This window comes from Candoia aspera, chromosome 1, assembly GCF_035149785.1.
Source record: "Candoia aspera isolate rCanAsp1 chromosome 1, rCanAsp1.hap2, whole genome shotgun sequence".
In the NCBI taxonomy this organism is placed as follows: Eukaryota; Metazoa; Chordata; class Lepidosauria; order Squamata; family Boidae; genus Candoia; species Candoia aspera.
The window spans coordinates 19543262-19570395 of NC_086153.1; the positions used below are offsets into that span (position 1 = coordinate 19543262).

The window sequence follows — 27134 nt, forward strand, 5'->3', positions numbered from 1 at the left end:
TTATTAGCTGATGTTTCAGTGCCTTGGTCAAACCCAGATAATAGGCTAATTCAATAACCAAGTTAAGTACCTGGGGCAAACAACCAAAAGTAACTGGGTGATAAGGAGCCTGCTGGTGGAAACCAGATGGCCTTCTGAAGCATCTTTCTGTGACTGGCAACCATCAGCCACAGCCATTTTGTGAACAAGCAAACCTGTCATGGCACCCATTTGGCAAGAACACCTCTGGCATATTCTCCAAATTCTAGCTGTGCTCACTGGTCAAAAAAGATTAATAACTCCCTGCTCCCCCTGTTCATCCAGCATTCTCTCTCCTCATCAGCCACCCCATCCCAGCAGCTTTCTATTTGATGACTGCTTGCACAAAAAAATAAAAAGACTGCAAGGGTTTGTTTTTAAGATGATTCAACGATGAAGCAAAACAAATATTTGACATAAAAAAATATCTGACTCCTGCAGTGGTTTTAAAAAGACAACAAAAGCGTTCACCCTCTAAAGGACATGTCATTCTGTGTCACTTTCACACTGCTAAGGGTATCAACTAGAGTGCCACAGAACTAAGTCCTGGGCTTTGTGCTGTTTTTATCAGTGACCTGAGGAACTTGAAGAAACTGAAAAGTTTGCAGGTGACACCAAGTGGAAGGAGTGGCTAATACTTTAGATGAAAGAGGAAAGATTCAAAAAGATCTAGGCAGGCTCAAATTGTTAGCTGAAATGAATAGGATGGAATTTAACAGGGAGAAATGCATCTGGGTAGCATAAAATGTCAGGCACAAATATAGCATAGCTTGGCAATAGGACATGTGAAAGGGATCTGTCTGCCCTTGTCAATCACAAATTAAATATGAGCCAGCAGCGTGATGCAGCAGCTAAAAAGGCAAATGGTATCTTGGGATGCATTATCAGAAGCTGAGTGTCCAGATCGTGGGAAGTAACTCTGCCCTCGTCAGACCCCATTTAGAATCCTGTTCCCAGCATCACAGTTCAGAAAGGAGGGTGACAAATTGGAGCAACTTCAGAAACCAAGACTTACAAGGAATGATTACAGGATTCAGGTATATTTTTAGCCTGCATAAAAGATGACTAAGGGGAGCTAGGATAGCAATCTTCAAATACATGAAGGACTGCCACACAGTAGAAGAACTGGAACCTATGGCTCCAAAGGCAGCTTAGAACAATGGGTTAAAGTTACAAGGGAGAAGGTTCAGCATTGCTATCAGGAGGAACTCACTGACTATACAAGCTCTCAGTCAGTGGAATGGGCTGCCCTGCCAAGTGAAATAACAAGTTCTCCTTCGTTAGTCTTCAGACCAAGACTGGGTAGCCATTTCTCAAGAGATGCTTTAGTGCAGTGTTCCTTAAAGTGTCCCAAGACTCTCCCAGGGATCCACAAAATCAAAATTATTTGCCAGCCTATGTTGAAAAATAATAGAGTATTAAAATCCCATCAAACAATCAAATCATGAGAAGTGGTAGTGGCAGCAAATGCATCAGTTTTAAATTTTGATATAGTAAATATTATACAAAGAAAAGCTCTTTTGGGGCCTGCCATAATTTTTAAAAGTGCGAAGGGGTCCTGCGAAAAACACTGCTCTAGTGAGTTCTCCACTGAGGAGGTTGGACTAGATAGCTTCTAGGGTCCCTATGACTTCTGATAATTACTGCATTGTTTTCAAGGTGCAGAGATCATTCTTTTTTACAACCTGCTACAGAACTGATGTCAATCTAACTGGTGCATTTTCCACCTTTCTGAATATGGAGAATATATTGCCCTCTCCCCTCCAATCAACAGGCACTTCACCCATCCTCCAGGATTTCTCAGAGATAATACATAAAGGTCTGGCCAGACAAGAAATCAAAGCTGGATATTAAGGGGCATAAAATGTTAGGTATGAGCAGACTTTCTGAACCTTTTGACCCAGGAGGAACCCTTGAAATATTTTTCAGGCCTCGGGGAACCCCTGCACATTCAGGTTCAAATATAGGCTAGAAGTTACAAAATTATTGTATTTGTTTCTTGTATAGGCCTGTGTATATGCATTCACAGAGTTCTTAATCTAAATTACCTCTTTAATGGGAAGTTGCCTGAATTTGAAATAATTTTTTAAATAAATCATGATCTCCCAGGGAACACCTAGTGACCTCTTGTGGAACCCTAGGGCTCCACGGAACCCTGGCTGAGAAACCCTGGTATAGAGGCTTTAGAACAGTGTTTTTCAAACCTGACAACTTTAAAATGTGTGAACTTCAACTCCCAGATTTCCTTTTTGGGAATTGAATTCTGGAATTTCAAGTCCACATATCTTGAAGTTGCCAAGTTTGAAAAACACTGCTTTAGAACCTCACTACAATTTCAATACAAAAACTGAAGGCACCTGTGATCCATGTGCCCACAGCCTTGGTTAGCCTCCTCCAACTCAGTGTGATCCAGACCTCTTGCAATTGCAGGTCCCAGCAATGCTGGCTAAGATTCCTGGAGGTTCCAACCCCAACTAATCTAGAAGATATCAGGTTGCGAAAGGCTAGTTTAGGTGTTCCGATTTCCTGGCAGGCAACAATCTGAGGAGAGGAATTTATGCCCTTACCATCAGGGACATCAAACTGCTTTAATTGGTAGTGACACTAACCTGGTGCAAAGTGATGTAACCCACTTACATGATTTGTGCGTATTCAGCCAAGGTCCTAGAAGAGGGTTGATAAGGTTAGACTGGTGTAAGAATTTGGTCAGGGGAGATGGATGCTAGGTGAGGGGCCATACAGCAACATGATTTTTTAGAAGTTGCCAGTGTGAGAACGGCAATAGGGCTAACCCTGTGGGTTCTGGAAGTAGGATGCTACAGTAGATAGTACTTTCATTTGACCAAATGAGTCTCTTCTCATGTTTATGTGTGACAGCCCTGCAGATCCCTCCATGCCTTTAAGAGGGTAGTAGAAGCATTAGAGGGGAACCAAAATATCTGAGTGACCCAGCAAAATACTGTTTGATATTTGCCTTTAAAATCTTTGCTAAGAATCTGGGTACCTGAAATAAATCCAGATGAAATATGGTCTGTTGCCAAGAAAATAGTTTGTCTCCTTTAATTCATAGAAGCATAGAGCTGAAAGGGACCTTGGAGGTCTTCTAGTCCAACCCTCTGCTCAGTGCAGGAATCTTCAGACCATTCTGGACAAAAGGCTGTCCGGTCTTTTCCTGAAAACCTCCAGTGATGGAACACCCACAAGAGTGCAAGCTGTTCCATTGTTTAATAGCTCTCACAGTTAGGAAATTCCTCCTGAATGTTTTTCTCTCATTGTAAAGCTTCCCCTCATTGGTTCTTGTCTTACACTCTGGTGCTAGGAAGAATATATCTACTCCCTCTTCTCATATAAGCAATGTTTTGAATATATGATAATTTAGGGAATATTGCCAAAACGTGGAGCATCCAAGGTTGCCCTCTGCTCTAATGTGATTGTAATCTAGTCCTGAACTTTGGTGAAAGTGCACAAAAGATCATGTGTATCAACCAGTTGTATTTCTTCTTTTACACCTTTGATAGCTTTAGCATTCCAATAAAATACATAATCTGAATTATAACTTCCAAAGACATAGAAGATCATTCTGATTTTAAAAGTTTATTGAAGCATTTGTTATCATTTTTAGTAAATCTGGGTTGTAACAGCTCCTGCCTCTCATTAAAACACAAACAGCGGTAGTGTAAAACCTAGAATATAATGCTTGAGTGGGGCCCTATCTTAGATTGATGTGAGTTGGGCAAGGATTTGTGAATTAGAGTAGCTGAAAGCACACAGTATTAGGAGGTCAGCAGTGGGCAATCCTTTCATCCATTAAGCCCATTTGGAACTTTTGAAACAAAAACTCCCTGCCCAAGAAAGCTTCCAACCAGCCAAACAGGGCCCTTCCACACAGTCACCAGCCTTCCCATTCTTACTGTTGGAGTTTTTAAAGGTTAATAAAAGAACTCCAAGCAGCTAACAGCAATATTGCAGAGTAGAAGCGTGGACCAAAAAAGGAATTTGCACATTAAGCTCAATTACGTTCAGAAATAAATTCTGTCTTTACACTGTAGTTAGATGAAGAAAAATAGAGATAGCTTACTTTTTATTCAGTAGATCTGGATACAAGTAGGTTCATAGTAGAAAGCACTTAATCATCACTGATTCTTGGTTGCAGAGGATGGTTGGGGGAGGGCTGCATCCCTGCCAATGGAAAAGCATGGGGGGGGGGGGAAATCGGTGTTCCAGCCTAAGGGCTGCAGAATTCCAGAAGACTACTAAGTGGCAGCAATTTCTGTATTCCTTTGCCATCATCTAATGGTCATCCAGATTTTGACAGCCTGACCCTGCTCTGGCTAGAACTGTGTCTCCTGTCCTCATTCTTTTCTTGCTGACTTAGCTCTGGCAACCAGGAAGAAAAACCAAGCTGAGGACTCAGTCAGAGTCAGATGAGAGGCCAAGTTGCCATTCCATTTAATTCCAATGAACAAGGGGAGAAGTGACAAAAGGCTGTAGAGCTTGGACTTCAAGAGGGAAGGGAGAAACCTCTGGGTTAAGAAGCAAGAATTCCCACCCATGGAAAAGCACTTGTCCCACTGCATCTGTCCCTGCAGTCTTCTCCTGCCTGTGGTATTCTGGTAGCTGAAATCCACACATCTTAAAGTTGTTGAGATTGAGAAACACTGAGCAGCAACTAAGCTGGAGGTTCCAAATCAGCCCCATTTGTGAAGACCTCTAGAAGTCCCAAAGTACTGTGGGAACACAGTGGTCTAGTATTGACCGTAGATCAATGTATAATTTGTGTGAGGAAAGGGCCTTATTTTTATTTTATCATCCCCTTAGCAGATGGGCATACGTTAAGCAAAGCACTGTGCTGGCACCATCTACTGTTTTATCAATGGGCCTACAAGGGTCTCAAGAGGCACTCTGGTAAATAAAATTGATGCTAGAACCTAGTGTTTCATGTTACAGCATGCCTCTTTCCCACACAAACACACACTCTCACACACATTATGGAGACTCATCCCTGCAGCTTCCTTTGGCAAGCAGCCCAGTCTTCCTGGCCAAACAAACACATGGATTTTACATGCAATAAAATTGACTTTTTTTCTTTTCTTTTCCTGTCCCTTCCTTTCCTTTCCTTCCTTTTCTTTTTTAAGTGTGTCTGTCCATAGTGTTGGAAGAGTCTGCCCTGTGCAGAAAGAGCTTCCTTTCCCTAACTTGTTACATATGCACATAGACATATTGAACAAATTAGAGAAATTAAAATCAGATGAGGCAGGAAGGCTATTGGGTACCAAGACAGGTATCTGTGGACATATTGGTTCCTTTGAGACTCTGTTGCTCATTGCTGAAGCAAACATTCATTCAGAAAATACTGGTCCAGCATTTTGCTCTACAAGATGTCTACCAACATTTTAGTTAGGCTACCACATGGGGCTGCAAACATCCAGATGACCAGCAGAGGGAAGCAAAGAGCTAAAGTTTGCTCTATCACAGCCAAGTGTTGTTTTTATTATTTAAGCATTTTTATGGAGCCCATATGGAATTAGAGGACATTCTTGGAAACAAAGATGATTCTGGAGACTGATGGCTTGCTTTGACAGTTTTTATTGTATTTCAAATAAAAATAAACCTTTAAAATGTTGAAAAAGTAGATGTGGTGGCAAGGGGCCTGATAGGCATTATTTTGGGGATTGCAAAACTAGAGTCATTACTAATTTGAATCCTGCTGATTTTTCAGCTGGTGAAATTTTGAACCAAGAGGCTGTTTTTCAGAAATGGAGCCCTACTGAACTTGGGCATCCTCAAGGAACAATTGTGATCGCCATCTTGACTTTTTTGACAGCCCCCCTCCCCCTTCCTGTAACTCTTCTGCTGGATAGGATTTTATAATTCTGGTGCCATTCTCATCTTTTTCCTTTTGCAATTCCTTTAATGTTAGCTAAAAAGTAGTTAACAACTACTTAGTAGTAGTTAAAATCTACTTAGAGCATAGCAGAAAAGTCGTTATTCTGCTTTTTGTTTTTCATGTAAAATGCTGTGTTCCTCTTTCTGCCAAGATTACAACAAATTAAAAAAGAATACAGCATTTTATTTATAGTCTAACTTCTTTCTAGAACCCAGGATGGCTCATATTTATAATTTGCACAATACAAAAGAGCTTTCCGCTCATAATGCTAGAAAGAGACCCAAAATAGCTCTAGTGTCTTTTCCTGAAACCCAGGGAAGAGCTGGCATGCCTTCTTGGACCAAACTAAGGTCCATCTAATCCAATATCCTGTTTCCAACAGCTGCAAGCCAGATGCCTCCAGGAAGCCCACAAACAACTTATGAAGGCAACAGCATTGCTCTGTTGGTGGTCCCCCCCCCCATCCACTGGTTTTCAGGGGTATATTGCCTCTAAACATGGAGGCTTCATTTTGCTAACCCAAAAATCTCTCTAGCTCTGCCTTCTGTCTCCAGTGGCATTAGCTAGTGGATTAGATATTTTCTAGATAGGGCTCAAAGGCAATATTCATCCTGTAATTTATTCCCTTCATACAATGCTTAGAAGTAAATTGTTTCCAAACATGGAAGTTCCCTTATTGAAAATAATACATTTTGTGGTATTGCTGCTGAAATGGTAATTTTACAATAAATTCCCCTTCCTTTGCCTATTGCATTCAAAGATTTGTTCCGATCCCCCCTCAGTCACAAAACTGATTTAGTGACCTGAAGCCAGTCATAATCTCTCAGCCTAACCTACCACATGGATTTTCCTCACAACTCTACAAGGTTGCCTTATGAGGACTGCATGGAAATAATATCGGAGGAAGAGTGGGGACAATGATTATCAAGAAACCAGCATCTATTATCTATTATTTATTGAACAAATAGATAGACAAGTATTCCATGTCTTATCTATATAAACTGAAAATACTTTATAGCAATATAAAAGCAATAACACAAAATTGAAACCAATCCATTAAAAGAAGACAAATATTAGGCAAATTAATTATCATGGAAGGAGAGTGAAGTTATAAGAACAAGATGGGATGGGGTGTTGCTGTGCTACACACTGGTGGTATTCACACAACATGCTTATCCCACTTTTCAGGTGCACACAATATATTAACCATACAGGTATTCCTAGACTTATGATGGCAATTGAGACTGGAATTTCTGTTGCTAAGTGATGTGGTCGTAAAACGCTATCTCACCACTTAGCGATAGCAATCCTTGCAGTCCTGGTTGCTGCTGTTAACTGAATCCCACAGTCGTTAGGCGAGGCAACTTCCTGCCAGCTTCTCACAACCAGCGTCAGTGGGGAAGCTAGCAGGAAGTTGCAAGTCCCAGGCTGGCAGGCAGGTAAGTGGCTGCTGTTGGGTGGGGGAGCGTGCATGGGATTGCAGTGTGGGTCGGGGAGGGTGCATGGGGGTGTGCAAGTGGCTGGTACAGACGCAGAAGGGCTGGGGGAGGGTGCATGGGGGGGGAAACTTACTCCAGTGACTTGCGCTCTTCGATGCCTGCTTCCCCTTTGACTTTCTGGGGAAGCTGGCATGGAAGGTTGCATATGGCGATCATATGATCGCAGGGCACTTGGCAACTGGTCATAAGTGCAAACAGGTTGCCAAGCACCCAGATCTTGATCACGTGACCATGGGCATGCTGGGACCGCTGTAACTCTAAGGACTGGCCATAACCACCATTCATTCACTGCCATTGTAACTTTGAATGGTCGCTGAACGGATGGTCATACATCCAGGACTACCTATAAGCTAAGCCAATTTGTACTAAAACCACAAAAAAGCCTAACCAAGGTTCACATTTAGTAAGGTTAGCATGTTGTATAAATGCATCAGCTAGGTTTTTACCTCTGCTGGGTAAGTGTGTGGTGTGAACACCCCCATTAGAACAGAAGGGCCGAAACTTTCTATAACTGGACTGCCCTTAATACTGGGGATGCACACAAGAGTCACAGAGGGTGGAACTAGGATGCAAAATCGGTGGAGTATCATTATGCAGGTAGGCGGGGCAGATTCTCTTTTTCTTTTTTCCCATTTTTGGAGAGTTGAAAAATCCTTTTTAAAAACTATTAATCCTGTGCGCTACAGCTTTACTGTGTTTCCTATCTAGAAATGGCAAGAAAGTATACCACCCTATTTTCAGTCACAGGAGGCTCCAGCAGGATGCACATAAAAATGGGCAGAAATTTTATTGCATTGGCACGCCCACCATCTTGACTGTTTTGACCACGCCCTGCAGATACCCCTGCTCTCCAGGAACCACAGACAAGAGCTGTGGAGGGTGCCTGCCCCCTCCATAAGAGCTAGGAAAGGCATGAGGAAATGCAGGGTAGTGGGCTGTTGGCCAAACTTCTTTTCTTGAGAATTGCCATCCATCTTAGGGCTCCTAAAACTATGGAACTGGTTCTGCCCCTGCTTAAATTTTCATTTTACTGCTGAACTGCAGCACACAAGTTCAACCAGGTTATCAAATAAAGCAGTGTTCTTGGTTCACGGAATACATTGAACTAACAGGCTGTGCTTGCACACATGAAAACAATCCAAGCTTGGGTTGTTGTATGGATGTGGCCATTAGGTCTAGTTGCTGTGATTTAGTATGTTGGCTTATGGGAACAGGTGATAAGGAACCCTTAAACTGAACTTTCTTTATGTTAAAGTTTCTTTATGAAAAGAAACTTTAAGAGGGCTGGTCAAGTTCAGCCTGGCCATCTCTAGATCTGTAAATGGGAGGCCACGTCCCCACTGTTGAGGTCACTGCTGGAATAGGTCTGAAAAGAAGGTAGAGGCACTAGAAACATGAGTTCCTTCTAATGATCTTATCTGGGGAGGAGAAATCTGTTGGACTGTTAATGTTGAGGCACCCCCTGCCCATTTTATGCTCAGCCCATAGAAAGGTGCAAGTAAGCTTTGGCTGGATTCCTTTCCACAACATGTTGAACCAAAATGATGCAACCCCCTTTTAGCCAAGTTTAGTATCTAATGCAAACCAGACTTTATGTTCTAAGAATTAGGGTTATCATATCTGGCCTGCAACAGATGTCAACAGATGCAACAGTCCAGATGACCACCCTAAAGCACCAAGAGGATACATAAAACTCACTCTTTCTTGCCACCTAGTGGCTGTTCAGGATTGTGCAGCCCACTTATGGTAGCTTAACAGGAATGCTGTCGATCTGCAGCTACTGAGGGCACAGCCTATGATTGTGTTAAAATGCAGTCCACCAGAGAAAATATAGAAGTATGTCAGTAGGAAATTTCCTGCCCCAGCAGCCAAGCCGTATTTGGCTTCAATAATGAGGCCGGTGTGTCGTGCTATTTTACAGTTGTAATGCAGGAGAAGATTGGATTCCCCTGGTGTTTTTCTCTCACTAGGTCTCACCTCCTAGCAGGAAAAACAGCCACTCACTGCTTTCCCTACTTATCATGTATAATAGGGGCTGGGCACGTTGTAGGTTGATGTTTCGAACAGCAAATTTAGCCACTTTTGCCTGACTAATACGAAGTAGACACATTGGTGCTCTGTCCTTGTGACTCAGTCATCAGGATATTTCTCAACATGGGTCTAGCGCTGTTTTGAAAGAGCACTAAACCCATATCCAAAAATAGCTTGGCTAACAGGTCAGAGGCATGGAGGATGGATACAGGAATAAGTTCTCCTGGGGTACTGAGTTCCCTCTTACTTCATGCCACATGCCTCCTCCACACTTGTGTCATGTCAGTCAGGCTAAATAGAACAAAGGACGGGTAAAGAATGAAGTGGTAGGAAAAAAATCAGTAATAAGCACACTCTGTTCTTGTCTAGGGCTGGAAGCAAATGGCATTGCTGCCGGTGAGTGGCTTTGGCCAGCAGCACCTGAAAGTAGCCAGTGTAGCTACTAAAGTAGGAAGAGTACATTATAAGGAGGCCAACCAGAGTAGTACATTTTGCAAAGGTGCAGTAGGCATGTGTATACGACTTCAGATTTGATTTCAAAAAGGGTGCTATAGAACAGTATTTCTCAACCCTGGCAACTTTCAGATGTGTGGACTTGCAGCTCCCAGAATTCTCCAGCCAGCTGGGGAATTCTGGGAGATGAAGTCCACACATCTTAAAGTTGCCAAGGTTGAGAAACACTGCTTTAGAGAATGGGGTAGCATGAACACCTAGGAAGCTGTTTCCTTTGTAACAGCAGGTGGCAGCATCAAACCAACCTTAGCTGATCTCTGAAAAACTATGCAGTTAGTTAATATCTGGATGGAATGCCACTAGGAAATCCCAAGGTTCTAAGACAGACAAAGAAGTAACAAAAAAAACCTGAGAAGACAATGGCAAATGCAACAATTTTGTTGCCAAGAAGTGGATCTCTGTCTGCAGAAAGCTCCTGTTCCTTTTGGGCTCACCTGAGCCTCCCATTGCTTGATCAATCCCAACCAAGGCACAAGTATAGGAATGGTCCTTCTGGTTCTGTCAAGAAAAAATATAGAACCCTTAGCAGGAACCAGGGAGCAAAATTTTCTGTCCCCTGATGTTTCAGAGGAAAACATCGGGATGGTTCTTCTGGTTTCCTTCCAGAACACTGAAAACGTCTGAGGTTGCTTGAGAGCAGTTCCCCAGCCATCCGTACCTGTTGCTGCATTCACACAACCCACTGAGTATACACCTTTTCAAAGTTTCCACAATCCATAAGATCATAAACTAATCAAAAAGGCTGGGTTTGCATGGCACCCTAAAGCCCCAAAAAGGAAACCAAGATGGAAACTAGCCCTGCTTGGCATGTTATACCCATATAACCATGAGGCCTTTAACTGATCTGCTTAACCATGTTGTGCAAACGCAGACAGCATGAAGGGCAGTTTGAAGTCCCACCCAGTTGTTAGAGTCTTTGTCAGCAGTGATGCTGCCTCTGATTGAAAGCTGATTACATTTTGAAAATCAGGCTGGCTTGGAAGGAGTGGTGTGCAGATTCCTAAATGAGGATGTCAAGTGTCTTGCCTTTCCGGCAGCCAAATTCTTGCCGGGAAAACATCTGAAACCTCCTACTATGGATTCTTATTTTCTGTACATGAAAGTGTGACCTTCCCACTACAGTTGTGAGGCTCTGCTGTAATAAGGAGTGGGAGCGTGTTTGTGTGTGTGGAGGGGAGGGGTGTCTCATATGCTACTCTTTTCAGTCAATCATGCTCCCCACCCACCTCAAGTGGCTGCGGCCCAAGAGAGTGTCGGGCCATCTGATAACAAGGGTTGCAGTCCCACAGCACATGTGTGCAGACAGAATCGAACCCGCCTGCCTTGCATTCGTTGTGAACATGTTTTGCTTACAAAATCCAGATAAGAAGTGTAATGTTGAAAATGCAATGTCTCTTTTTCTGACAATTTCAGGGTACAAGTATTGGAGGCAAGGAAGAACAATTTAAATCAGTGTTTCTCAGCCTTGGCATGCTGGCTGGGGAATTCTGAGAGTTGAAATCCACACATCTTAAAATGGCCAAGATTGAGAAACACTGGTTTAAACAATGGAATCATACAATGGTGGAGTGGAAAGGGACCACAGAAATCTTCCAGTCCAATCTTCTGCAATGTGTAGGAAAACCAATTAAACTGTCCTGAAGAGGTGGCTGTCCAGCCTCTTCTTAGAAGCCTCCAGAGTTCAAAGACTGCATTGGTTGAAGAGTTCCACTTTCTGTCTTGGGTAGCTTTTTAGACCAGTGTTTTTTCAAACTTGGCAATTTCAAGATGTGTGGACTTCAATTCCCAGAATTCCCCAGCCAGCTAGGAGTCTCCACTGGATCATGGAACAGATTGAGGGAACAGAATGAGGAGAGACCCCAAATGTGCTGTCTTGAACTCCCAGAGAAAAGGTGAATGCTTTGAAGAAATCCAAATGCAAGCAGCTTGGATGTGCTGGAACAACACTGCGCCTTCAACATCTTGCAGCATGGCTGAAATGGGCTTGGGCTGAGCAGAGGAGCAAGACACAGTCCCTGCACATGCTCAGAGGAAATTTCTCAATCATCACTGCTGCCATTTCCCCCCACCCCTTTTTAACCAGAGCTGTGTGCTCTGGCATTCATTCAGATCCACTGAGCTTATCCCCAATCCATCTATTGTTAGACTTCTTGGCTAATGTGAATTCTGTTGGCTGCCAAAACAAACAAACAAGCAAATAATAACACACACTTGGGATCAGAAGCCTCTTCAATATGTCCTTCTCTCCCGTTAACCCAATAGGATTTCCCCCCCCCCTTCTAATATCATACAAAATTATTGTTTCCTTCTGTATAGCTTTTGGCAACATTCCTTTTTCCAAGGAAATAAACCCATTCAGCTTTTCCAAAGTCAGCCCATGGTAGAAAACTGGGGAAACCAAGTCAGATTGCTTTGTACCAGGCAGCTCTGGAAACAGCCAGGCCAATAGCCAGAAGAAAGAAGGACTAGGCAGGTATCAGGATATCCGCAGGGTACAGTAAAAACAAACAAACAAAACAAAATCAAAATGGCAGCCACCACAGTGTGATCAAAGCTCTGCCATTTGTGTGTGTGTTGCATGTAACACGCATGGCTACCATCTTGACTTTTTTTTTTTACCACAACCTGAGGACATCCCTGGCAGGTACTATCTGTGTTGAACAATGTCTTGGCCAAACAGCATCCCGGTACACGCAATAACTTGAGTGGGAAATGTTCATAGTGCTCTCAACTTCCTAGAAACACTAGGGTTTCCAGTGACATCCTGAAAAGTCCCTTTGAAATGACCTTCACTGGAGGTGAAAAAGCTGGCTTTGGGGGAACCCAGGCAAGAAGTTGATCACTGGACTTTCTTGAACTGAAAGGAAGAACAGCAGTGGAAGCTGCCATCAGGTGGGTCATGGAACCTCACACTGCAAGGAAGATTCCATGGTTATTCTAAGGACCCAGGAATCAGCCAAGCCCACCATGGCAACAATTTTGTGAGGGTGCTTATAACACTCTAAAAATTCCAAATGTACCCATTGGTCCCAAAGGGTAGGGAAAACACTGGTCTACTCTGATTTGCACTGGCCCTTGAGATGTATCATCAGAACCTCAGAAGATCCCTGTTGGACCAGGCATTATATTTCTCATAGTTGTCAATCTGATGCCTCCGGGAAGACCACCAATAGGACCTTCCCCTGCTTCTTATCAGTTGGATACCCAGAAACAATACTGCCCATAATCATGGAATTTGATTATGTATGTCCATCAAACATCAATCTTTTTCTCCTTCGTAAATTGGCTCAGTCCCCTCTTTCTAAGCTAGTGGCCAACACTGGGTCTTGTGGCACTAGGTTCCAAATAGGATCCTTCCAATACAGACACTGTGATCTTGAGAACTTGTGATCTCCTGCATGCAAAACATATGCTTGGTCATTGGACTATAGTCAATATGAGCCAACTTGGCTTCTCAGGCAAGGAAGCCACATCAGCAAATTCCCTTTTAAAAAGCATTTAAAATGTCTTCTTCTCAACACTGTGGTATCAATTAAGTCCTACTAAATCATGATTTCTCCATTACTGTCCATTCACCCAGTCTTCTGATGCCTGCAGCATGAGAGACATCACAATATTGTGCTCCCCATTAATTTGGAAATCCTCCCTCCCTTCATCTTCTGGGTTTGGGGAAGTATACTCTAAATGCCCTTCTTTGGCTAGCAGAGCTCAATTTTTCTTGTTTACAGCACCAGACTGAATATTTTTTGATCTAATCAAACAGATTTGCTTAATGCCTTCCAAAAGTTGACATTCTTTCTGAAAACAATGGCAGTGGGCCAGTGAATTTGCCGCCAATGCTGGAAAAGGCATCGCTTTCTGGCATCAAAGTCAATAAAATAATGGGCTTCTTAGGAGGTAGGGAAGGAAATCCATATCCTTGGAAAGGAAGACTAGACTCCCCAAAATTCTCAAATGTGCCATGCCTTCCTCCCAACATACCTCCGCTGTCCAGAGCAAGGTAGATGTTCCTGGCTGTTGTCCCATGTGCCTCCACTACCCAGAGCTCGTTGGGTGGTATGGGAAGGAGCAGGACTCTGTTGGTGATGGCACCCAGATTGTGGACTTCTTCCAGATGGTGGACCTTTGCTAGACACAAGTTTTCCTTAACAAGGCACACCACAAAATGTGTGGATTCATGCTAAGAGTTTCCCTGGGCACATGGAAACACATTTCAGTCACCACAAGTGTAACTAATATGCCCTACCTACTTTTTAGAACTTGTAGAGACACACTCCTTTTTCAATGTGTTCTTCTGAGCATACGCAAAATATATGTCAGTCACCAAGTAAGTGGGAGTCTCATATATCAGGATCTTCCCTAGTCCTACCATCTCCTTAGAAACTTTTATGACAGCTTCTAATCACTTTTTTTCCTTTCAGGGAACTTCTTCATTCCTCAGTGGTTGCTCAGAATGTTAAACCTCTGCTGAGGTTTTTTTTTAAAATTATTATTATTATTATTATTATTATTATTATTATTATTATTTGTTTTTTACTTAAGACGTTCAGCACTGTTTGGTGCTTTTTCAGGAGGATCTACTTTTCTGAGAAGTTGACAGACACCTTAGTTTTCAACCGGATCCCCCAAAGCCTGAATCTACACATCTCAGAGCCCCAAGCTCTAATTCTTTCCCATCATTAAATTGTATGCTGCACAAGGCAGGGATCTGTTTTAATCAGAGTTGTGCCCAATCAATTGTTACATTTACAAAAAACAGGCATGCAGTATTGGCGTTTTTCTTGTGAGCTCTTTCCAGCAACTTGGTCAGGAGAGTGGATGAATGTTACTCCATCTTACGCCGGGCCGCGGAGGAGGCTGTGGGTGGGTTGTCCAGACCCCTGTGTAGAGTATGGCAGGCCGGAGGTCCCCAGAATGAAACTTCCTGGATCCCGGGGCCTCACCTTGGATCCGGTTCTTTGGCTGGTTTGCAAAGGGCTCATCGGTTTTCCCTTCTGACAAAGGCTGCAGGGCCCTGACACACCTGGGACACTGCCTCCTGTCTGGGCTGAGCACGGGCCCAGGTGTCGGCTGTCCGAACACGAACCATTTCAGCGGTTGCTTCCAGGGGCCAGTTGGCTCCATCTCACGGCTCAGCCTCTTGGAGAACAAACTCTTTGCAGATAAGTTATCTCCAGACTCTCCAGCTTCATTTCCCCTGCGCCCCGCTTTCCTTTGTCTCTTGGTGGGGACCCCGGGCCCGGCTCGTCTGTCCCAGCTCCCCCCTGCCCCCAGTGCCTGCGGAGTGGAAAAGGCGCCCGCGTCCCAAGCCGGAGGAGCCCTTCCACCCAGCGACCTGCCGCCCCGCTGCCGCCGCCGCCCGCCGCCTGACCTCTGGCCTCGGGGTCTGTTCTCTGGCCTCGGGGTGGGGCGACGGACCCGAGGGGTGCGCTGCTCTACCAAGCTGGAGGAAGTTCAGTCCCGCTCTTTCCTCCTCGCTAAAGTCTCCTTGGCAGCCGCGCTCGCTGTTGGCAAGAGATGCACCGATCTGGAGCGGAGCAGCGCGCGAGAAAAATTGCAAAGGGAAGCCAGCCCAGGCGCTTGGAGAGACTCGTGGCTTTGCCCTTTCCCAATGACGTAGTGTCCTGAGCCCTTCCCCTCCCCCCCCTTTCCCCTTACATCTTTGGAAGCCACAATTAAGCAGCACCGCTGGGATAAAACGCTCGGGCTGCCAGCGGACTAGGGCATTGCGTCGAAAGATGGCCAGGCTGCGGACTGCGTTCCTCCTCCCTGGAGCCCTCGTCCTCCTGCTTTCCCGCCTCCCGGCTTCGTGGCAAGGAGGTAAGAGAAGCGCCCCGGACAGGCTACGCCGGCTTCAGCTCTGGCCAGCCCCCGAGAGGTGCTTTCCTCCTGCAAGCGGGGTTCGGCCGGTCCGCCCCCTGGCTGCGGAGCCTTCTCGTCGCCTCCACTCCAGCTCCAGCTCTGGAGACCCCGGGAAGCCCCGGGCACTCCTTCCCCACCCCGCTCTCGGCAAAACCGCCCCAGTCCTTCTTGCAGAAGGGAAGGGGCGGAGGACCCCGCTGAGGCAGGTTTCCCTCGGCAGCAGCAGAGAGCAGGGTGGGCATCTTCTGAGCCCCCTTTCCCTGCCCGTCTCTGGGGTGCCCAGATCGAAGGGGTGGAGATGCTGCTCCCCAGAGAGGCGCTAATATTGCCTTTTCAAAAGTAAAAAGCCAAGACATCTGCCATATGAATCAGGACGATTTGGAAGGAAGGGCGGAGGTGGGGGAAGGTGGGAGGTGAAGTCGCGAGTCCAGAGTGCTCACGCGGATCCCTGGAAGTGTTTCCAAAATGCTGCACTCCACTCTGGATCCTGCAAGCAGGTTCTGAAAGAGGATCGGAGCACCTCTGAGGCTGGGTGGTTCCTGAAACAGACACAGAGCCTGCAGACTCAGTTGGAGGGTTCGTTTTGAACCCCAGCATTTTCTTGGCTCCTTTTACTGTAGAGTGAAGTTGCAAGGGTTTCCTTCACTCGTGAGAATCCCCACCTGCAGGGTACATGCATGGTATGTGGGTCCCTCTCAGTCTAAGTGACAGCCTGAATGCTTCACCCCTCTCCATGTAGAAACACAGGAACTGTACCCCATTTCAGGGACAAAGACAAACGTTGGCTGCATAGGGTCCATAGAGTCTTCTTGTGCCTCTTGTGCCAACCCAGCTCCGCCTCTTGGATTTTGCCACCCTCCGTGGGGTTCCACTCTTAAGGACATTCCCCTTGTTTTGGAACCTCACTCTCCTCCTGACTATTGTGACTCCTTGCAACTTGTCTGTTGTCTTGGAACAAATCAGTTCCTTAGGTTTAGGATGTAGCTGGAGATAGTGATGAAGTAAACCTTGAGGTTTTTCTATACAAGTGCCCCTAAGGGATATTATTCCTTTTCTCTCCTCTGTGTCCAACCTGTTTTCTTTGGAATTGTCAGCATTCCAGACAGACTGTTGAGTGATGTGTTCTGAAAGTCCTTTTTTTAAAAAAAGTAATAATTATTTAAACACACACTCATACACACACAACACCTTACTGTATTGGGAAGACCTGCTGGACGGGGTTTGGACTAGATATGATAGAAAAGAATTCTCCTAGAAAGTTAGCTAAAGACCTCAGTGGGGAGAGTTAGTGTTCTCCATGGCTTGTTCTTTTGAGCTCCCTGGAAAAGTTGCCTAGGTAGGCTGTGTGATCGTGCCCTATGGCACCTGCAGTAGATGCCTGCCTGGATCCCTTTTACAAGCTGTGTTACCCAACTTGAGAGGCACATCCAAAGATCCCTTGAACTGTTGCCCTGAAGGATGCTGAGTGCAACATAGTGACCCAACATCTTTTCCAACATCACAAAGGGACATGTTGGTGCACTTTGTAGGCTGCAGTGTGAGGCTGATGCCTTCTGCTTTTTGAGCAGATCGCTTGTCTCCATGATCTCTTTAGCCTGGTTTGAGTTCTTTTATAAGACATCTGTTGGATCATTCCAGCAATGGTCCATCTACTATCTGGTGGGCCACTCCTATGTTCAGCGGTGGCCAAATAAATACTTCCAGGAAGCCCGCAAGCAGAGCACAAGGGCTGCATCTCTCCACATTGCTTGTTTGTTCTTAACATCCAGAAGTACACTGCACCAAGCAGGGAGGTTCCACTTAGGCATCATAGCTCATGCTTGTTGATAATCATCCCCACCCCACCCATAAGTTGGTCTAATTTTGTAATATTGTCAGATCCATGCTTCAGTATGTCCTTCCCCCTCCCAACCCCCATTGCTTTGGAAAATCTGATCTAAAGTTCAGATCCTCTCTTTTTCATCTTCCCAGCTCTTTGCATGGTAAAAAGGAGACATGGGTGATCCTAAAGCCTCCTGATGCTCAAGCGTTCCTTCTGGTCATTGCCTTTCACTTTTGGGGGATAGTATCTATCTCACTGTTGCATCTGAGGAAGAAGGGAGACCTGGTCTTGCTCATTGAAATGGGGCTACTTCAGGAGAATGTCTGGGTGGCTAATGTCCTTTCCATGTTGGTCTTTCAAGCTATATTGTGGATGTGGCATACATAGAGATTTAGGTATGGGGGCTATGAATATTCAGTGCCAGTTCAGTTGGCTCATACTTAAGTATGCAGCAATAGAATTCAAGAAAATAGAAAAGAAACCAAGGTCTCACTCTTGCTGGAACACAAGAATGTTGGCCAAGCATTTTTTTCAAGAAATATTTATTAGATGAGGCAGGGAAGTCATGAAATCCACAGAAATATGCCCCCCAAGTTTTGTCCAGATTTGAGAGTATATTCTGAAGAATTATGTATGAATTATTTCCTTCTACATACTGTATACTTGTAGGGAAAAAATCCCCCAAGAGTGTGTTGGGGCTGTCTGGGAGTTTTGACTTCTGGGAAGGAGGGAGCCATAGTCAAGGGAAAGATAAAATTTCTCCTGAATTTTACTGGTGACTACAGATGTATGTCTATGTAGTTTTCATGGCAATAATGTGGAATTAGTTTGCCATTGCCTTCTTCTGGAATACTTTTCAACTTCCCTGTCTGTTCAATAAGCCTGATGGTCTCTCATCCAGATATTAACCAGATCTGACCCCGGCTAGCTTGGTAATGCCACTTGTTGTGAAGAAGACTATATTCTTTTGCTGAGTCAAAAACTGCCTTCAGACAACCAGAACTCACTCTCTTAATCTTTCTGCTTAGACTTCTATTCTGCTCTGATTTGACCAGAGCAGAGCTGACTTTTTTCTTCTTTGAGTGTGTCCAAGTGCCACAAATTCCTAACAGGCTTGTAAATTCTTTGCTAAGAACTAATGCTGGACAGTTTTCATGTTATTTGTGGATTAATTTAGACTAGGTTTGGGGGGGGCAGTTACAGAGTGGAGTGGAAATCTATACCAGTGTTTCCTAGGTTGCATTTTCACATTGTGGGAATAACACATAGAAGAAACTGGATTCATTTGAGCAGACACACACACTTTTTCCTATCCCATCAAAGCAGTCTTGAAGTTTTCCACTGTGTTCTAAAGCAAGTGGCAATGTAATCTAGACTGGGACCCCTGATTGTGCGTGTGTGTAAAAAAGATGCTTTGAAAAATGTTAACAGAAGAACAGCATATAAATCTGCAGGTATCCAGGCTCAAAAAGTTCCCTTTTTTAAAAGCAATCCCTTACAAGCCAATTTTCTGTGTGTTTCCCTGGAAACAACTCCCACTTGGTTAAATTGGACTTACTCCCAAGTAAGCATGCAACGGATTGCAGAGAATGGCTTTAGAAAAATAGGATGCATACCACATTTGGCAGCCCTTCAAATTTGGGTCTAGTTACCCGAGATTCCAAAGAATGCAATTATTTTATTATTGTTAAAGTATCTCAAATGTAAAGAAAAAGGAAAATCTCCCTTGAGCAGAGCAAAAGTCCTGATAGCTACATAGACACATCCATGCAATTTTGTTGGCAATAGTAGAGAAGTGGCTCACTATCGCCTTCTTCCAGAATTTGTCTTTGCAATCAGGCTACTTCTCTGCGAATTCCTGGTAGTCTCATATCCAAAGAGTAGGCAGGTTCAACCTAAGTTAGCTTTCTCAAGATGAGCCAAGTCAACCAGGTGGTAGCATCTGTTGCAATGTTTTGTTGTTGTTGTTTATTCGTTCAGTCACTTCCGACTCTTCGTGACTTCATGGACCAGCCCACGCCAGAGCTTCCTGTCGGTCGTCAACACCCCCAGGTCCCCATGCACAAAAACTTGAAATGCAACAGGTCCCGCTTTCAGACTAACAAGCTACAAAGTGGTTTTTTTGTGTGTGTGAATGTTGGGTGGTGGGTGGGAGGGGGAATTAATAGAGGCAGAAAGCAGGGGATGGTGCTTTATTCTCTACCTATTCAGTTTCTCTGAAGAAACCCCTTGACCCCACCTCTCCAGGTACTTTTCTAGAGCCATGTTCAGAAGATGTGGAAAGTAGATCCAAAAAAGGAAGGATTTACAGGTGGAAAGAGGCAGAGGGGGAAGGATTCAGAAGCCCACCCTTTTTTCATTCTGTTTTTTCTGTGTTGGAACTAGCTTTCTTCTGGATGTCTAGTTTCATCCTCAATATGGTATTGTGCTTTGAAGCCTTTTTTGCAAAATGCTGGAATTTCAAAATTTAGGACTGAGTGTTGAGTATTTGGCCACATGCTCTGTATCTTCTCCATGCTTAACATTGCTGACATACAAAAATCTTAGGGGAAAAAGAACCGCCAAAAACCTATAAGAATTCAAAATGCCATGGATATATCTGGAGGAAGAGGAAGAAGAGGAGGAGGAGGAGGAGGAAGAGAAGAAGGAGGAAGAGGGGGGAAGAGGAAGAAGAAGAGGAAATTTTTATCTCTTTGTCTCTTACCTCTTTGTCGCAGTGTTTTGCTTTCCTCTCAGCAAAATATTGGCTGGGCTCACATATTCTGTTTAAGCTGTAAGTTTCAATTATTGATTGCAGGGATGTCCATGGATGTGGGGGGTGTCAAAGAAGGTAAGAAGCAGCCAGGACTGCATGACTGAAGCCCCACTTCATACCTGTGAGCCCCTGATCGTTTGCCAAATAAAACACAAGGTTCACACATTATGCTACACCATAAAGCTCAGCTGAGCAACCTTTCTGCCACTTGAGGGTGCACTTTTAAACCTGCTTCTCTAGTGATAGCACTAGAGGGAATAGGCTGGAATGTCGCCTTTCTTTTTCATTTATTATTAATAGTAATATACATGGGTGAACCACACTGGAAGCTCTGCTTATTTTATTGCTTTTTTTCTTTTTTTCTGGTAAGGATGTGCAACTTGCACCCCTATGTACCCAGTAGTCTCCATGACCTTTTTCCACTGACTTGTTCCCATTTTAAAAATGGGAACATTGCAACACTGTAACCCAGCAGTTTTTAGTGATGGCATCTTGGAGAATTTGCAGGTCAGTGGAAAAGGGTCATGGAGACTACTGGGTACGTAGGGGTGCAAGTTGCACATCCTTACCAGAAACCATAGATCACAACCTTCAGTTTCTGAGGTCACACAGCATGTTAAACCAGACAGACCATATGATGAGTTAGCATGATGTGTGAACCCTCTGAAAGCAAAGCTCAACTTAAACAGCATGTTATACCAAGCAATTCCACCAAATTTTCTGTTGGGCATTTTGCAACTTTACGGGATGGGGGGAACTTAAAGGAACTTTAAGGGATGGCAGAGAATGAGCAGTGCAAATTATGACAATCAGATTGACAAGAGGGAGGCTTAAAAACGTGCCCACAGGCATTTCCAAACCAGTGTGCTCATTTATTGACACAGAAACGCCAAAGACAATCATGTTTGTGCATTCCAAAAGGCGTCTTTTTTAAAATTTCCCAGTTCTGTTGGATGTCTAAAACGTGGCATCTGGAAATTAATGGCAGTTCGTTTTTATTCCAAAACCAAGCCATTTCATTTTCAGGTGGCAGTAAAAGGACATACACCAGGATTTGAAATTTACCCTGTTGAACTGGGAGAATTAGAGAAAAGGGACATTAGAGTAATTCTCAGTAATCAGGTTTTCTACAAGGCAAAACTAAGGTGTTCGGAAGATTTACTAAAAAAAACAAACCCAACCTATATATGGAACATGATTGAAGTTTTTACAGTTATGGATAGCACAGAGAGAGCAGTTTATATGATCACTGAGAACCTACGTAAATCACCCACTGAAATTGGCTGTATATGTTTTTCAAGGCTTTCACTCTTACCAGAAGGGCCCTGCTTAGGGGTAAGACAAATGGGCAGTGGCTAGATCCCCAAGTAGATTCACCATGGTGTCTAAGAAGAGAAATCTCTGTATTTGGATGCAGTCTATGTTTGAGAGCCTGATTCTGGGGACAATCCCCAGAGGAGAACTGTGACTTTTATATGCGGTGCACATTAAAAAAGAGCACAGCTTAATCACGTAGGTGAGCAGCCATGTAGACTTTTTTGATCCCCCCCTACGGACCCCCTGGCCGCTTGGGGGGTTTTCAAAGGCACATGAGTGGAAAACAGGATGCTGGACAGAGCAGGAGAGAAAAAGAAAAATGTTCCTCAGTCCATGCCAGCCTCATAATTTCATAAACCTGGCAGCTCAAAGCACTTGCTTTCTCGGTGCAATCCAGCCCCTTCCAGAGGAGATGGGGGCCAGAGACTGAGCAGCTGTTGGAACGAAGCTGGGGCAAATTAACAAAGTTGTTTGGCTTTCTGCTTTATTGCGTGTTCTTTTCTTTTTCTTTTTGAACTGTGTCCTTGTGAAACCTCTTTTGTTAAAAGAGGCCTGTGAGATAAGATTACAGCTCCTGCTGTGGTTTATTCTTGTTCTTCCATCAACCAAACGAAACAAAAATATAAAGTGGAGAGATCTGGGGCTTGCATGGAAGAAAAAGAAAGACTCCCCTTCTGGATTCCATAAAGATAGCGATGCGTAGAAGCTTGGCCTGTTTTCTTAAGTCAGTCGGAGTTGGCAGAGCAATGCTTAAGCTGCTAAGTCACTTTGTCCCCTTCCTCAGGGTGAGAAGCTGAGCCAGGCGAGCAGAGGGCTAGGCCAATTGATTCTCAAGCACTCCATTAATTCCTTCTACTTTTATCTGTGTTTTTTGTTTTTTTGTTTTTGGCAAAGACTAGGGGACATTTATGCACGGATTGGGTTCACACATCATACTAAGCTAGTGTGTGGCTGGATGGTTCAAGATCAGTGTCTTTGGCCAATTCAGCCAGTGTTGTTTAAAGCATGGTTTTATGGCTTTTATCACGTGAACCTAGCCAGTGGTGGCTTATTCAGCCAATCAGGGTTAAGTGTAACCTGGCATTGTAGATGTGCAAACTAGATGACAGTGTCTTCTTTCTCACACACAAACATAGTCGCATCGTAGTCAGCGTAACTTTGACCTGGGTGGGTGTTTCCAAGAAGTGTTTTTATTGTGCTATTATCCTGTCTCATTTGTGCAATTGCATAGGGAGTTCAGATGATGCCATTTCTGACATACCCAGCCCTTTTTTCCCTCTGGTTACATTTAGAAATTTATCCTGGTTACTGAATTAATCCATTTTCTGTGTTCACATAAAACACTGAACTCTAACCTAACCAAATGGCACGGGTTCATATAATTTGCTAACCTAACTCCTGACCTCCAAACTTACAATGGCCACCACAGGTTGACACTACCAAACTGAAAGCTAACTGTGCTGCGCATGATTTCTCTCACACTTCCTCATGTCACAGCTGTATGGCTTTCCACAGAGGTTCTGGATCAGCCTTTATCAACTTTTTGACCCTGGAGGAACCCTTGAAATACTTTTCAGGCCTCGGGGAACCCCTGCACAATCAGGCTCAAATATAGGCCAGAAGTTATGAAATTATTATATTCGTTTCGTGGGTAGGCCTGTATATATGCATTAATAATGTTCTTGAACTGAAAATAAAGAATGACAGTTATCTCTTGAATGTGAAGTTACCCAAATTTGAAATAACTTTTTAAATAAATCGTGATCTCCCAGGGAACTCCTAGTGACCTCTCGTGGAACCCTAGGGTGCCACGGAACCCTGGTTAGAAACCCTGGCCTAGCAGATAGAAGCTACGAAGCCCCGTTCCTTGAAGTCTTTGCTCTCCTCCCTGTTTCAGAACGGTGCCTCAGAGTCTCAGCATTAAGCTGATTAGCTTGGCTGCTCTGGCTGCTCTACACAGGCCAGGCATAAGCTGCCGGCATTTGCTAGAACTTTCAACTTCTGACCTCCTCCATGGTCTGAACTTTGGACTCAAGACTGTGGCTGCCATTGTATGAAAAAAAAGCCAGTCCAACCACATTATGGGGACAGAATTCCACTGCCGGCCCGCTAATGATTGGTGTGCCCACATATGGCTGCAAAGTGGTCAGGTACCGGCCATGTTTAATTCTGGCTGGAGCCAATAATCCTGCCTTTAACCAGGTGCTGAGGGCTGACCTGTGAATATCCAAGTGGAAATGATTTGGTTTTTTTCAGAAACTCACAACCTAAAAAGTTGTGCTCTGTTTCCAGCTTTTTCTTGGACTATTTTACTTACTTTGAAGCAAGAACTATGAAGTAGATTGGGGCAGGACTATAGTTAGAGCAGTGTTTCTCAACCTTGACAACTTGAAGAGGTGTGGACTTCAATTCCCAGAATTCCTCAGCCAGCTTTGCTGGCTGGGGAATTCTGGGAGTTGAAGTCTACACCTCTTCAAGTTGCCAAGGTTGAGAAACACTGAGTTAGAGTGTTATAACATGTACTTGACTTGTTCAGCATCTCCAGTGAGCCCACCAGCACGCTAGGCCTTCATCTGTATACTGTATGCATTTTTCATGGAAGCCAGTATGTTGATTCTTCTGTATTTTAACTCTGAAAACTAGTGGTGGCTATTGGAGAGAGATTCTGCATAATAAAAGCACAGCAGGAGTGCAGAGTTCTGTGAGAGGAGTGTGTGTGTGCATGTGCAGCGGGAGAATACTGCAGTTGTGTAGAGGGGTGATACTGTATGACATATAAGGTGGGAATGAGCAGGTAAACTTTCTGAGCTGCTAGTGGGAAACAGTAAGACTGTCAAGGTTCAAAAGCTCCTCACCCACATCCTATCCTATTCCGAGACCCAGCGGGATTGATTCTACCCACCGAAATAGCATTATTTTCACTGGGCTGTTCTCCGGATGGATTACCACTCATATTGCTACTGGAAACCAAAACTTCTCTACTTCTTCTGAATCCAGTTTAAAATGCACTCAAGGTCAGTCCGGGCTGTTTTTACTATTTTCAGACCTCTTCTGGCATCAGCACACTCAGAGGATGCTTGTATTAAGATACCAGTGAGTGTATAGCTCCCAGCAGGCAGAACTCTCAGCCAATCAGTGCTCCTTTGTGGGATGGTAATCTAGTGTCTCATCCTGCCCCCTCCGATCCATACCTCAATGCACCCCTTCCCCCACTTCACAGAAATAAAAGAATAAATTGCTGGTGATTCCCCATGTTCCAGGGCATGTCATGGTTGCAAATCTACCTTGCCCTCCCTTCTCCTACCACTAATTCACTTGGCACCTTTTATCAAATCATGCCAACGTGCTCCTATGAGCCAGGAGATGAAGTGAGCAAAGGATTCCCTCGAGTGAGAACACTACATCCATCCATCCATCCATACGTACATACATACAATTTTTATTAAGAATGTTGATTATAATAATAAATTACAATACAAACTAAACTTAAAGAAAAGAGAATAGAGAAAAAGAGTAAAAAGTGCAAGGAAAAAAGAAGAAAGAAGAAAGAGAAAAGTAAGAATATAATAAAGAGAAAAGAAATACATAAAGAAGTGGCTTTGAACCTTCATCACAACAAGTATAAGCAAATTTAGTAACTCTTCATCCTCTCTAAAGTTACAATTATCTTTTCATCCCATATCCCATCTCTTATCTATAAGCAAATCCATAACCATAATCTTTTCAGTCCTAGTGTCAGCAGAAAGTCCATAAAGGGTAGCCAGAAGTAACAACATATATTGTTTTAATTTTGATCAAATAAACCAACTTTATATTCCTTCCTTTTACTTCTAACAGTCTTATATTTAGTTCATTCAAATATTGTCATAGGATTTGATTTCTCTTCATTTCTTCTTTGTCCCATTGCATAGAGTTCTTCAAGGCTTTAACAAGTCTTTTTTGTAAATCCAATAGGAAAAAATTATCCAGGTCACTCTCTTGGTTTGTCATTTGTATTTCCCTTTTAAATTTTAAAACCTCAGCCAGTTTTATTTATTTATTTATTATTCAAATTTAATTACCACCCATCTCCCCCAAAAGAGGGACTCTTTTGTAGATCCAGTGAAACATCCTTTTCTAAGTCATTCTCTTGGCCTGTCAATTGTAAATCCCCTTTCAATACCATCTCTATCTTGTCCGATAAAATTTGTTCTACATCTGTCATTTCTTCAATAACATCTTTTGGACATAGTCTATCCATAGAAGCAGACATCATTACTGACATTGTTGATTTTGTGGCTACTATTTTTTTATACCATTCTTCAAAAGTCTCCTTCAATATTTTTTTTGTCACATTTTGCATCATGTTAGATGCCTTTCCTCTACATAAAATCTTTAGTCCCCTCTTAGTGTCCAGTTTTTAAAAATCATGAAATTGCTTATCTGTGTTATGTCTTGCAAAAACCAAAACAAGTTCTATTTCCCACAAGAAGCTGTTTGTACATTATAATTAATTCCAAAATCTTATTGTAAAATTTTCAGTATTCCAATTTTATCTGGACCCTTAGTCTGTTTATAACTTTCTAAGATCAAAATCTTATTTAGCATTTTGCTGTTTATTTCAGATTCTTTAAATTCTTAAGCTTATGATTAAAATTTTTATTTGTTCAGGTATGACAGCAGACTCACCCAGTGTTTTCAAACTTGTCATTCCGAAGGTCTCTAATAGCTTAGATGTAGTTAATGAGCAACTTCTGAAAGTAATTAGAAAGTGAGGTTTATGAACTTAGTGTCCTTTAAAAGTCTCTGCCGTGCTTGCAAGCAAGCTGGCTAATCCCGTTGTCTCCTGACACTCAAACCTGCGGAAAACCGCTGTCCTGCAGTCTCCTTGTGAGGATCAGCTGCCCAGAGCACATGTGGGCAATCTCCCATCCTCTCCTTATCCAGAGAGGTTCCTAGGGACTGGTCTACTCCCCAGTTCCTTGGTCTTTGCCGTGTTCATGGGCTCCGCTTTCGCAGAGCAGTCTTCAGTTTGCCATACCTCCCCTAGAAGCCTCCAGTGAGAACACATTCAAGCGCATGGCTGTGATATGTTGCTGCTTCTGAAGCAACATTGCTGCCTTAAAAGAAACCTATCACCTATGGCCCAGAGAGAGAGAGAGAGAGATTTTTTAATCCGTTCAGTCGTGTCCGATTCTCGGAGACTGCCTAGCCAAATCCCTGCAGTTTTCTTGGCAAGATATTTCAGAAGTGGTTTGCCATTGCCTCCTTCCTAGGGCTGGCGAATTCTGAAAGTTAAGTCCACACATCTTAAAGTTGTCGAGGTGGAGAAACGCTGGCCTAGAGATTCACACTAGTGGGCATTCATATTGCTTTCTACTTTGGCATAGAATAGGGAAAGAGCTGGTTCTACGATGGGTTCAATCGCAAACATCAGGGAATATGGTACAG

At 43.7% G+C, this 27134-nt stretch overlaps 1 long non-coding RNA gene across 1 annotated transcript in view; it reads left to right on the forward strand.

Moving 5' to 3' along the window:
• The first annotated feature begins 15392 nt into the window (after window positions 1-15392).
• The window catches only part of LOC134495205 (uncharacterized), a 33814-nt gene continuing 22072 nt past the window's right edge, over window positions 15393-27134 (forward strand). The window contains exon 1 of the long non-coding RNA XR_010067794.1: window positions 15393-15768. This is a non-coding gene — a long non-coding RNA (uncharacterized LOC134495205). The remainder of the gene's footprint in view (window positions 15769-27134) is intronic.